A 13,264-nucleotide genomic window follows, 5' to 3' on the forward strand; every position below is an offset into this window, starting at 1 on the left:
AAATAACTGTGGTTTTATCTGGTTACTTAAATTATGAATAATAATGTTCACATTTGTAAAAGTTATTAAAATCAACATTGTTTAATGAAAATATCATTTTTTTGCATGAACATGTATTAACTACAAGAAATGTTCCATGCTTTGTTCTACGATTTACTGTTAGAGCCTTAAAGAATAATATTTTCCTCAAAAGATATTACGACAAAGGGATTTCTTTTGGTGGAACAGTTCCGGCATCAAATCTGGTGCATGTCTCAGGCCACTGGCAACACAGAGATGATAGAAATTAGGAGGCATTATAAACACAGAATCATTTTTAAAGGAATTAAAAAAACTGGATGTGTGTAAACAAAGAATCAGAGGATATTCTGGTGAAACAAATGTATTTTTCAGCTTAAGCAAGACACGGGGTGAATAAATCTGAAATGAAAAAAACACCCAGAGATTAGCAGCGAGTCATGCATGCAGTGTGAATGATCAAAACCAAGTTGTTTCCAAACCAGTGTGCAGGCTTGATGCCTTCATGAATCAAATCTGTGTGGCAACAGGCCACCTCGAATACATGTTGATGAGGTATTTATAAGCCCTTCACCATCCCAAATCAAAGCCCACGCACGAGCCACAAGACCATCACCTACACATTTGGAAAACACACAACATGGTGAATAGCACTTTTCTTGTTCAGTAGCGGGTGGCCGCGAACTGTGAGCAGACAGAGATACAGGGACACAGAGGCACCTCCCCTCACTCAGCTGATAAACTTCCGTGCATTCCTGGGGACAGGATTGTCATAAAATGCACCATGGATTGATCCTCCTCCTAGGAAAGGAACCGTAGGGCTGTCATTAGGTTTGAGCAGGGGTGGGTGGAGGATCTCAGAAGAGTTGTTTCAGCACAACCAATAGAATTCTTGGCCACCGTGACCACGAAAGACAAGTCCCCTGCCATCCCAGTAGGCACTTGGGCTCCTGACAAAAGCTGGGCTCAGTAAAGGGTTGAGTAGAAGGCACAGGCCTGAGGGATGCCCCAGCAATAGGCAGGAGGTAGGGCCTGGTTTATACTGCTCTAGGTGTATCCCAGCCTCATCTGAATACGAAATCAGAAATTTGCAAAACAGCAGAGTTGGGGTGGATCATCCACTCCAGACTCCTCACCTTACAGTTAAAAGGGTGGCAGCCCTGACAGGCAAAGCAACGTGCTAAAGGCAGAGCGTGGAAGTGGCAGCGCCAGATGAAATGCAGCGTGAAACCCCCGTTCAAGGCCGCTGACTCTGACGACGGGGCCAAGGTTTCCAACGAGGAGAATAAGACACCGTAAATACTTTGTTCCCCCTAAAACCCCAAATGTTTTTTAAAGGCACAAAAACTCACCTTAACTAGCTCTCTTCTGAGGGGGCTCTCTTCTGCTTCTTCATCTTTCTGTCTCCATTTCCCTCTCTCAGACACAAACACATTCAGTTTTGTGAAAGGGGACTTCCTGCCATACAAAGACAGACTTCACATCTTCAGAAAGATACCTGACAAAGCACGTTTCTCAATTCAAGTCTTTGTGTGAGTTCTGGGCAACTGGCTTATTTTCTAGAACAATCGGTAGTTACAAAATCAGGAAATCATTTTCCACAAAGGAAGAGTTCTGGTCCGTGTTGATAAAGTTGGGGATGTCACATTTCATGAGTCTGTTCGGCTCCTCCTCTGGCCACCTGCTGCTTCTGATGGCTTCCTGGAGCAGAATATCACTGTAAAGGGCTATGGTAGGGATACCAGCTTTGGCCTTGTCCAAGTGGTCCACTCCATTGATGTAGCAGTGAAAGAGGGACCTAGATTCGTGATTGCACTGCCAGAGAACACCTTGGGCAGCAGCCATCTTCCAAAGCTGTTCAGTCTGAATCTCTTCTCGGGAGACTCTGCATTGCTATAAAGAAAACCAAAATAAAATATCGTTCACACTTTAGCTCGGTGACCTGAAGAATCAGTTTTTGCCATCTACTGAGAGCAAATCCCTGCACAGAGCATACTGACATGCACTGGAAGTGAAAGACATCACTTCTGAACACATACAATTAAACCCAAGGCAAAAGTCTAAAGTGAGGGCCCTTGGACCAACCTGAAAAGACATCGTTCCCTGAGAATCCTCAATATTGGTGTCTCGCACACCAGTGTTTCTCCGTGGGACACTCAGATCTCTTCATCAGGATTCGTTAAAGTGCTTCTTAAAATGCAGAATTCTGGGGTGCACACCCTCAGAGTCTCCAGAGGTAGCGACTGGTAGTCTGTATTTTCATAGCCACCAGGATCACTAAACATGCTCAGGTTTAGCACCGCGGTCTACATCGGGTCACCTGAGCATCGACAATTCTGCCTCACGGGGTGGGGGGTGCCATGTGTGTCAGGGTGCTGTCCTACCCACGTGTCTCCCCTGATTCTCAGAACTGACAGTGCTGCCCCATTGGGCACGAAATACCACCATTTCACAATGCATACGCAGGGCGCCCGACTGACAGATACAATCAGTGATAGGACAGGGGACAAAACTCAGCTTCCTGATACCTACTTTCACTTACTGTGGGACGAGTGATCAATTCAAGGGTAATAAATCAGTGAATGAGTGAATAACATGACTCTCGTTAGTCCCACGAGTGCCTGGAAGAGCAAGCCTGGGCACACTGAGAACCATAACAGCCCATCTACTTAAATGTCATCCTCCACAGATCTATGTAAAGGTTACTTCCACCCAGGCAGTGACTCCAGAAGGGCAAGAATCATGTATGAACACACTCTCAAATCCAGAACAGAACCTGACAACAATTAGGCTCTGGAGTCTGTGTTTAGCGAGTGTGGAATCTCAGTGATTCCAGCTCTTACACATTGTCTTCCCATCCCACCCCTCACGATATGGCCCCTATGACCAGTTCTCCCAGGGCTGGGGCCACGGAACCCATTTATAGGACTGGAAGAATCTGATCATATAAACCATCCCCCAGATTATCATCAAGAGTCACCTGCATTTCAGGGATCAGTAATCCCAGAAGCTTTGCAGTTCAGGCAGCTGAGGGATTTTTATATCAGCTCTGTCTTCTACTGTGACTGCCTGGGTGACATCAGACAAGGAATTCTGAAAAGCCTGAACTTTTCCTTTCAGGAATAATCTAATTAACAAATCTCGTTGACCACTCAAGAAATGTGATGTGAAGATCAATGATTTACACAGGAGTACAACATTCACTAGGTCGTGGATTTAGAATCAGAGAAAAATCATTTGAGAAAGATTGACAGAATGTAGCTTTAATGCGAATTTAAGTAGTCTTACCTTTCAGTAAATCATCTTCCCCTACTTATCACTTCACCCAAGTTTAAAAATATTTGAGAACAGGGATGAGTGTGCCAGCAATCTGAGACCCAATAACCTAAAATGTCACCTAGGAAAAAGAGGGGAGTAACATATTTTTAAAAAGCATGGTGAGGATGGCGGGGCCATCACCAACCCCAGACTAAGAAGCTCTGAGTAATAGCTTTCCTGCCTGCCTGGGACATCAGCTGATATGAAAATCCACCCAGAAAACTCACTGTCCAGCAGCTCTTCCGTAACACAGGATACACTTACTCAGAATTAAGAATTGCGTCCAGTAACCACTTTGCTGAAGAATAAAGACAAAGGAGAACAAGAGATTTCTGCCCCTCCCAAGGGAGAGCCCAGACCTCGGGCTGCATGCACTGCGCCCACCTCCCTGGAGAAGAATAAACTGGACAAGGGCGTTCTGCGAAACTGGGGCAGCAAATGTTGAGATGGGAACAAATTGATCAGCTGGCCAGGGACAGCCCCCTCCGTCGCTGCCTTGGCGGCTGCCTCAGCGCTCTCAGCCCATCCTGCCCACCTCTGGTGGCTAAGCTGTCAGGGAAACTGCTTTGTGACCTGGAGCAAGAGAGGCTGCCCTCAGGCCAAGCTGTGGAAAAGATGGGAGCTAAACCCCCTGCTCCCAAGCGGCAGGCTCCATACCCCCGCCAACACCCCGCGGCCCCCGCACCCTACTGCAACCCCGGGGAAATATGACCCGAAGAAGTGTGACCTGGGAACGAGGGGCAGCAGAGGCCGCCCCCACGTCAGGCCTCCAGAGAGATTGGTGCTTATCCTCCAGCTCTCCAGGGGCAGCCCCCTGTCCTCTCCACCTCCTGATCTCACTGCGCCCACCTCCCAGGAGCAATCAGACCGGGTGTGGGGTGTCAGGCGAATCTTGCGCCGGAGAGGACGTCCCCAGGCCAGGTCAGGGGAGAGGAGAAGAAGTGGCCCCATTAGGCGGGGCAGCCGGCCGTCGCAACTGCCTCTGCCCCTCGACCGCATCGGGCCCGTCTCCCAGGAGCAAGCTGACCTGGAGACGGGCATCCGGCTTCTTGGGCAGCAGAGGACGCCCCCAGGATTGGTCGTGGGGAAGAGGAGAGCAAATTGACAGGCTCCGCGCTGCAGGTCTTCTACCTCCGCCATCGCCACCCCGGCACCTTAAAGGCACCGCCCAGGGCGCCCCTCCCCCAGCAGGCTGAGTGGGACAGGTGCGTCTGGTGATCTGGGGCAGGAGTGGCCACTCCCACACTAGGCCATCGGGGAGACGGGAGCCAATCCACCAGCTCCCCAAGGCAGCCCCTACCCCCGCAGCAGCCACCACTCTTGCCCATGACCTCACAGTGGCCTCCTCTAGGGAGCAGGCTGACCTGGAGATGGACGTCCGGCGAACTTGGGACAACAGAGACCGCCCCCAGGGCAAACCATGGGGGGAAGTGGGAGCAAATGGATAAGCTCCATGGGAAAACCTGCCGCTGCTGCCACCACCCCCAAAGTACCAAGTCCAACTCCCGGGGTCAGGCCGACTAGGATACACGCTTCTCGTAACACAGGGCAACAGCGACCACCCCCAGGACAAGACGCGGGGAAGATGGGAGCAAATGGGCCGCTCCCCCGCTGCAGGCCGCCGACCACCGCCACCCCTGCACCCTGACTACCCTGCCTCCCGCCCCCAGCAGGCAAAGTGGGACAGGGGTGTCCCGGGACCTGGAGCAGCAGAGGCCGCCTTCAGGCCACGCAGTGCAGACATGGAGCTAATCCACAAGCTCCTCCGGGGCAGCCTCCCTATGCCCGCAGCCACCACCTTACCAGCCCCCTGACCGCACCGCACCCATCTCCCAGGAGCAAGCTCACCTGGAGTCGGACCTCAGGCAAATCTCCGGCGGCAGAGGTCGCCCCCAAGCCAGGCCGCGGGGGAGAGAAGAAATGGAGCAGCTCCCTGGAACACATCCCCTGCCCCTGCCGCCTCCGCCGCCGCCTCCCAGGAGCAAGCTCATCTGGAGAACCGCGTCCCGCCTCTAGGGCAGCAGAAGCCGCCCCTCGCTCCGCCGCTGGGGAGAGCGGAGCGAATTGACTGGCTCCCCCGCGGCAGCCCCCCTCCCCCCGTGGGCCCCGCACCTTAACGGCCCCGCCCCCACTCCGCACTCAGCAAGCTGAGTGGGACAGGAGTGTCCGGCTACCTGGGGAAGCAGAGGCCGCTCCCAGGCCCAGCAGCCGGGAAATGGCAGCTATTCCACCCGTTCGCCAGGGGTAGCCCCGCTCCGCCCCTCTACCGCTGCCGCCGCCCGCTGACCTAACCGCCCCACCTCCCAGGAGCAAGCTTACCTGGAGTCCAACATCTGGCGAATCTCCGCCGGCCAAGCCCACCCCAGGCCAGGCTGGAGGGAAGAGAAGAAACCGACCGGCTTGCCCGGGCAGCCTCCCAACCGCCACCGCCGCCTCCGCCGCCGCCGCCGCCCCAAAGCATTGCAATAGCCTCCCGGGGTCAGGCTGACTGCAAGGATGTGCACTTGCCTTCTAATCCTGGCCACGTCCCTGAGCACCTCCCTGCATCCCTACACTCCCTGCACCTCTGAACCCCTGCTACACTCTGCAATTCTGCATCCCTCCACCCCCACATCCCCTGAAATGCCTGCGCCCTCCACAGCCCCTGCACCCCTGTCACCAGTTACACTTTTGCACTGCTTACAATCCTGCACCCCTGCATGTCCCACACACCACCTCTTGGGCCTTTGGCAGAGTCTCTGCTGTTAGACCAATGCACAGGGACTCACTCTTTGCCAGTACATGATGCATCAGTGGACGTCAGGGGTTGCCTGCAGGAAGGTACATGTTCCCGGTCACTAGCCTGGGCCACTAGGGTGATCTCTGTGAGGTCACCCAGGTTGGGTTCAGAGATGCTGTTCTCTGGGAAGAGAGGAGTTGAAACCGGTCTTGAGGGCAGAGCTGTGCTCACCAGGCCGTCCACGCTTCATGTTTTACACAGGGCTTCGGAGAAGTGAAATGGATCCAGCCAAGTAAGACCGGCCTGCTGTGCGCCCACCTCAGTCCTGGGCTCTGAGTCAGACCGACAGGCTCCCACACTCAGGGCCCAGTTTGGGCACCTGAATTGTCCCTTTGAGGCATCCCATCAGTTCTCAGGATGAAGTCTGGCTGCTTCCACCCCATGGCCCTCCCTCCTACTGTGCTGGCCTCAGGAAGGTTCCTTATTTGGGGAAGAAGGCAGCCCACACCTTACCCCACCCCTCACGTTTCTCTAACCCAGGCTGGTGCTCTCTCTGCCCCTCAGAGTCTGGGAAGCCATCCCTCTTCAGTTATGTCCCTTCTGAGATGGACTTGCTTCCACTCAATTCTAGGCGAGGATGCACCATGGAATGCACTGGGTAAGAGAACCAAAATAAATAATTTCTTCTGTGAGGTTGTCTGTTTATCTACTGGGGCTGGGCTGTGTGTAGTTTGCTACAGCTATTGGTGTGAGAGGCTAAAACAGCCTGTGTGTCCTTGTTTTCATCTCCCCGCTGTCTTTGGGTTTTCCCTAGACACTCCTGAGACATTTACTTCTTTTAGTTTTACTCCTGTTATTACACACGGGCCCTACTGACATGGAGGTAAGGTGTTGGGGGAGCGGGACAGAGCAGGGCATCTGCAGTCCTGTGATTAGTTCTCATTGAGCCTGTGCCCTGAGCTGTGACCTCCACAAGTGTGTCTCTTTCCCCCACCCCAATTTGGGTGACACAGAAGGGATTTCCCTTCTCCCAGGTTGGTTAGGCTCTGGTAAAATTATTTCTCATTAAAAAAACAAACAAACAAAAAACAACTTCCCCCAATGCAACGGAATGTTCTGGGTGTATTTCAATACAGTTATTTTCTCCTTTCCAAGCAGGAAGAATGAGGAGTTATCCTCTGACCTTCATTCTGAGAACAGGACACGGTCCTGGATGTAAAATATATGAAAAAGAGCATGGGGCCCCTCTGACTGGCCCCCTGGAGTTGTCACACTCTGATTTCCCCACACTGAGCCTCCTGCTGGCCTCAGGGACCTGTTAAATCTACCTGCCCCCGGGATTCTTATAAAAGCAGGTTCTGCCTTGGGAGCTGTGACTCTCCAAGCCTGCCCGCTGTTCCCTTTGCAATCTCTCTGGGTTGGGAGCAGCTTTCCCCCTCAGTTTTCTGGGATCTAAGAAGAGCAGTGGGTTTGCAGCTCCCTCAGATCTGGTGTTATTTTCAGGACAGGAGGAAGAACTTCTGAGCTGCACACGAGCTGGACCAGAGGCTGGAATCCTCCCTTCCTCTGCCACTGTGCAATCAGTGGCTGTGGTTCTAGCCGAGTTTCTGAAGATGTGGACTTAAACACACATATCCCAGCCCCCACAGGAGCACACAGTCCCATAAATCCACTTAGTTTCCACTGGTAACTATGGAGCCGATGGGGACACGGGTTTCGGGACCACAGAGGCCTGACTGCACGACTTGCTCCGTGGCCTATTTACGTGGTTGCTCTGGGCCTTGTCTGAAGTGGCTTGCTTACCACACCTGGTACGTGGGAAACACAAAATAAGTACTAGAACCTTCACTTTTTCTCCCTCCAGGGCCTTCAAACATAGAAAGTAATAAGTGAACTCAGACAGCCTAGTCACCACAATGAGGTCCGTCCAGCCTGGCTCTCCTGAGTGATGGGCACTGACTTGCACCTTAACTCGGAACAGTAGAGGAACCGCCTTCCTCTAACTGGGCCTCTCCCCACACCAGGCACACCCGCAGCTCAGACGGGGCCAGCTGCCCCACTGAGGTGTGTGCTGGTGGCTTCAGTGTGACCTGGCCCTGCCGGGACATGAACCTGCAGTGAGTGAGGTGGAGGGTCGGGTGGAGGGGGGTCCCTTCTGGGGTGGCAGGGGCCCGGTAGCACCCCTCCCAGCCTGGTGCCTGGGGCTCCCTAACACCTCCTACAACTCCTGGGTTGGCTCCGGTCCTGGCCACTCCACACACCCTCCCAGTATCTTTTCATTATGTCCCTTTTCTGCTTTTATCAGCGAGAAGTGGCTTCTGTTGCTTGTTCAGTGAAACAGTACATCGGTAAACCAGACTACTTCTAATATCAGTAAAATACCAACCTCGGTCAGCTCGCCGGGCAGACCGTGCAGCACAAAGGCCTGAACAGGGCTGTGCGAACGGCTTACGTGAAGGGTCCTCATCATCTGTCTTCAGAGATACAGAAGCTGATGGTTCAGGTAAAACCTCAGGGTGGGATTGAGGAATCCAAAGCTGGTTGGTTTCAAAGGCTAACTGGTCAGACCAGACCCCTGAGCTGTGGTCAGAAGTCTGGCTCAAAATCACGCAGACTCAGCGTCCTAAGTGCTGGGTGCTGTTCCCTTTGCAGGCTCTCGTTGGGGATTCACTGTAGCCCCTTAAATACAGCAGAAATTCCAGCCCCATTAGCCCCCACCCTGAGTGTTCCATGACACAAATCCCGGGAGTGTTTAATTTTCATCTTTGTTTAGGAGGATGAAGGTGGTTCAAGAGAAGACATAAATTCACACTTAGTGACACAAGGTCACAGCCAGTACTTCCTCCACGGAGAGCTATGTGCTCCCACAGTGGTGGCTGGGGGCTGGGCAGAGACTATCTGCTGGTCCCAGAGGGACTCGCTCCTCTGGCCACAACTCATGGGTCGGACAACAGATCCAGAGGGTGACAGAGCATCTTTCCTGGGAATTTGGAACTGACACATAGAAATCAAGTTCACTCATCTGGGGATTGGTGGAGGGGAGGGGCGGTGGTTGGAAATCAAATGAAACCAGAGCATGAGAGAAAGTTAGAAGTGAAAGAGCGAGAGACAGAGAGACTGAGCTTGTGAGAGCAAAGAGTCAGAAAGAAGGCAAACAATCAGGGGACAGAGGAATTCCAGCTCCTGACTGTCTAGTCTGTCCCAGCCCATCAACGACCCCGTGAGATGTTTAAAAACATTCCAGTTTTGCAGATTAGGAAACAGGCTGAAAGAGGTGGGGGCTGGGTTTGGGTGCACAGTTAATTCAATTGCCGCTGGACCCCACACTTCCCATTGCCTGAAGGCCCCCTAATCCTCACTGGGACCCCTGTGGTCCCCTGACAGCCCAGCACCCTGATCAAAGGGCCCCTGCGGGAGTGGGAACCCCTCTTGAGTGTGGAGAGTTCCCTGACCCAAGATGCCATGCATCAGCAGGCTCCCGCTCACCCCAGGTTAACATCAGCCCAGCTGTACAGTCTCCCGACCCGCTTCCCTCCCTGCCAGGCACCCCCATCCTTACCACCGAGTGTACTGCAGGAATTCAGGCACAGGGATGCCCAAATCAACTCGAGCCCACCGGCTATAGAAACAGCAGACTCCCAGCCCCACCTGGGTTGCGAGGGGACAGAAGGTGTCCTCAACTTTCATGTGTCTAAGACAATCTTCTTCAGCTGGAGGTTCTAGAGAAAAATAAAAGGTCCAAAACATAGTTCAGTGAGGAATTCCTCCAAGGACCTGACTCCAGTGTCTACAACCATGTGTACCTACCCCCAGACTTGGGGTGAAGGTGGATTATTGATCAGCACAACCCCTGGTGGCCCAGCTCCTTGGCTTGGCTGCCCAGAGGGGGCTGGGGGAATGGGTAAGGCCAGGGCAATCAGGAAAAGCACAGAGGACCTGACCTCTCCCTTCTGCACTCGTAAACCCTTCCCCAAATCTCAAGGCATTGGACAGAGAGCCGCCACAATAATGAGATACTCCCATCTCTTCACTCACTCCTGTCGGTTCACTTACATGCTGAGCATCCACTGGGTCCCAGGACATGACACATAGGATGGCTGATGGGACAGGCTTGGTCCTTCCCCCTGGAACCTGTTCAATCTGATCAAAGAATGATCACTCATAAAGAGTTTCTCAAAATTATACAGAGACCAAAGACCAACTGCAGAGTGAACCAAATTTAAAAATATATATGAAGATACCCCAGTCTCCCCGCCTAAGGTTAACAGCATAAAGCAAAAAATTCTTGCCTTTAATCACCAAGGAAGTTGTCACCCCCTCTCAGGTGGAAAGGAGAGTTATTCTTTGAGCACGTCACAGAAGTGCTCCATCGGATTGGACCAGGGCACCTACATTCATTCAGCAAATGTGTATAAGCTCCTACTATGTACGGGAATCTCCTAACTAGACCGTTCCCAAGGCTCTCGGGCTTTATCAGTCAACAAAATAGACATGACTCCCCATCACTGGGGGCTCAGAATTTTAGCAGAGGAAACAGGCAGCATGTTGGGGTAGCAAGAGTTTGGAAAAATTTTTAAAAAAGAGTGATATGAGCAAACTCGGGTGATGGCGGTGGGGTGGGAGGCAGGCAGGAGGGAATAAGGCAATCCTGGCAGATCTCACGGAGTAATGAACTTGAAGCAGAATAGATCCGGAGGAAGAAGGAAGAGCCGGAGCCAGAGGCCCCCAGAGTGAGGGGGAGAGTGTGGGCAGAGAGGCAGAACACGCCGGGTCCTGAGGCCTTTGTGACGACTTTGGCTCCTAATGACATGGTGACCCGTTTAGTGAGTTTTGAGGGGAGGGGTGATGTAGTCCAACTTATGCTTTTGTGTTTGTGTTTTTTGGGGGGAGGTAATTTATTTATTTTAATGAATGTGCTGGGGATTGAACCCAGGATCTCAAGCATGCTAAGCATGCGGCCTACCACTGAGCTACACCCACCACCCCCAATTTATGTTTTTACAGGCTCCCTCTGACTCTGTGTGGATGAGAGATTGTAGGAAAGCAAAGATGGAAACAGGAGGCTATTGGTATCCAGGAAGGGCTGAAGGTGGCTCTTAGGAGGGCGGGGAGCAGAGAGCAGGTATTTAGTTAAGACAGAATATCCAGAATTTTCTAACAAGCTGGATTTGCTGTCTGTGAGTGTAAAAGAAAGAGAGAGAAAGGACATGGTTCCAACATCTGGGCCTGGACAATGGGAGGGATGTCCTCTCCGGATGGGAAAGGGGATGGGAAAAGGTGGGGCTGAGCAGGTGGAAAGGGGCTGGTATCAGCTCAGTTCTTCAATGTCATGGTTAAGGGGTGTATTACATATTGCCACAGAAGTGCCTAGTAGGTAGAGGAATCTGTTTTCTTTTTCTTTTTAACATTTAAAAAATATAATTTAAACATATTAATTGTATTATGTGAATGATTTGGGAATTTTGTTTCATGCCAAGGTATAAGTTATATATAGCCAAATGGAACATATATCAAAAAAGGGGAGAAATGAGGGCTTTCACATAAACTGACTGTCCGTAACGTAGGTAAAATTTCAATAAAACCAGTCTTCAGGGCAAAAACCTCATCTCGGTGTTACATAAAAATAAATGAAAAACGACTATGTTGATGTACCATTATTTCATGTTACATAATAGCCCCAAACTAACACAGTGTTTAACTATGAGGCTTGTAGAAATACTATTCGCTTTATTCACATAAATACAGAAGTGCAGAAATGTTCTAAGGTAGAATTAGCATCTTAGTGGAAATAATACATATTTGAGCATTTTACATGATATATATGTACTGATTCAAAATTTGGAAAAGTAATTACATAGTAGAACATATGTATGAATGAGAAAGCAAGATGAATGAAAGGAAAAGAATGTGATGTGAGTCTCAGGGATAAAGGCTCAGATGGAAAGGGGAAATCAGGGAATTTTGGAGAAATCGAGAAATTGATGGCATGCCAATTTCCAAGGCTGGGTTGCTTCCACCAAAGGAATAGCAGAGAGAGAGAGGAGAGGCCCAGGAACCCACCCTGGGGAACACCCACAGTATATGTTTGGAAAAAACAGGAGACATTGGCAAAGGACCAGCCAGCAGGCCAAAAGCAGAAACAGACAGAGCGATGGGCTGGAGGTTGAATGAAGCAGGAACACGGGGTAGGAGGGATGGAAGAGCTGGGTCAAATGCTGCCGAGGGGCCAAGCATGATGAGGAGTCAAAATTGACCACTATATTTAGCAACATGGGGTCACTGATGGCCTTGACAGGGCAGTTTCCATAGAGCGAGGGATCAGGCGAAAAGCCAGAGTGGGTGTAAAAGGGGATGGCTCAAGAGAAGATGCAGACAGTGAGTTTAAACAACTCCTTAAAGATTTGCTGCAAAGACACAGGGTGGCAATTGGTGGGGGTGAATTAGGGTCAAGGAGTGCTGTTTGTTTAAGAGGATGGACGTTTATATACTGATGGTGCCAACTAGCAGGAGAACAAAATAGATGAGGCAGTGAAAGAGAGGATGGTTTTGGGAGTGACAACCCAGAGAAGATGGGAGGGATGGGGCCTCGGGGACTTTTGGAGGAACTGCCTTTCGATGCCAATTTTAATAAGCAGTGGGGCACCGAGAGTGAGGTCACAGACATCAGAAGGCGAGCGGATGTGCTGGGAGTTGCTTGTGAAATTTCTCTTCTGTTGGCTTGTTTGCTTGTTCAAAGTATAAAACTAACGTTACCAGCTGAGGAACAAGGAGGAAGAAAGAGTTACTGGAGCCATGAGCAGAAGATAAGAAAGAGCCTTCCAGGGAGAATGGGACAGTAAAAAGGGCAGGGGGAGGGGGGGGAGTGAGCTCCCAGAAAGTTACATTTTCTCTTTGACGTCCCCAAATGTGTGATGTGTTATTACCCTTCCTGCTGTCTACAAAATAAAAATTAATTATATTTTAGAGGAAATGCTATTTCATTCTAAGAGGCTGCCTGTTTCTCAGGAATGGTCATCTTAAACTGCAAATATTACAAACAACGTTGAAAAGATGAACCTGTGTACCTAGAATCCCCTATTTTCTATTAATCTGTTTACTACTTAGTTCCCCTATCAATAACACATAACAAATACTGCCATGATGGAGGTTCATCGATGCTTAAAAGGAAATGAAATCTGTATCCTTTTGCTAAATTCCATGGCTTCCTTA

General features: G+C 50.8%; 1 protein-coding gene and 2 long non-coding RNA genes across 3 annotated transcripts in view; all 3 read right to left on the reverse strand.

Moving 5' to 3' along the window:
* Nucleotides 1-13,264, reverse strand: part of LOC140701208 (uncharacterized) — a 541,330-nt gene that overhangs the window by 106,502 nt on the left and 421,564 nt on the right. The gene's annotated exons all lie outside the window — the stretch shown is intronic.
* Nucleotides 1,637-5,708, reverse strand: LOC140701222 (uncharacterized). The gene is made up of 4 exons (XR_012080184.1): nt 5,656-5,708; nt 5,185-5,381; nt 3,307-3,415; nt 1,637-1,911 (listed from the first exon to the last, which is right to left on the reverse strand). It is a non-coding gene; the product is annotated as an uncharacterized lncRNA (long non-coding RNA).
* Nucleotides 8,518-10,195, reverse strand: LOC140701232 (uncharacterized). The gene is made up of 3 exons (XR_012080195.1): nt 10,109-10,195; nt 9,615-9,774; nt 8,518-8,734 (listed from the first exon to the last, which is right to left on the reverse strand). It is a non-coding gene; the product is annotated as an uncharacterized lncRNA (long non-coding RNA).

This window comes from Vicugna pacos, chromosome 14 (genome assembly GCF_048564905.1).
Source record: "Vicugna pacos chromosome 14, VicPac4, whole genome shotgun sequence".
Lineage (NCBI taxonomy): Eukaryota > Metazoa > Chordata > Mammalia > Artiodactyla > Camelidae > Vicugna > Vicugna pacos.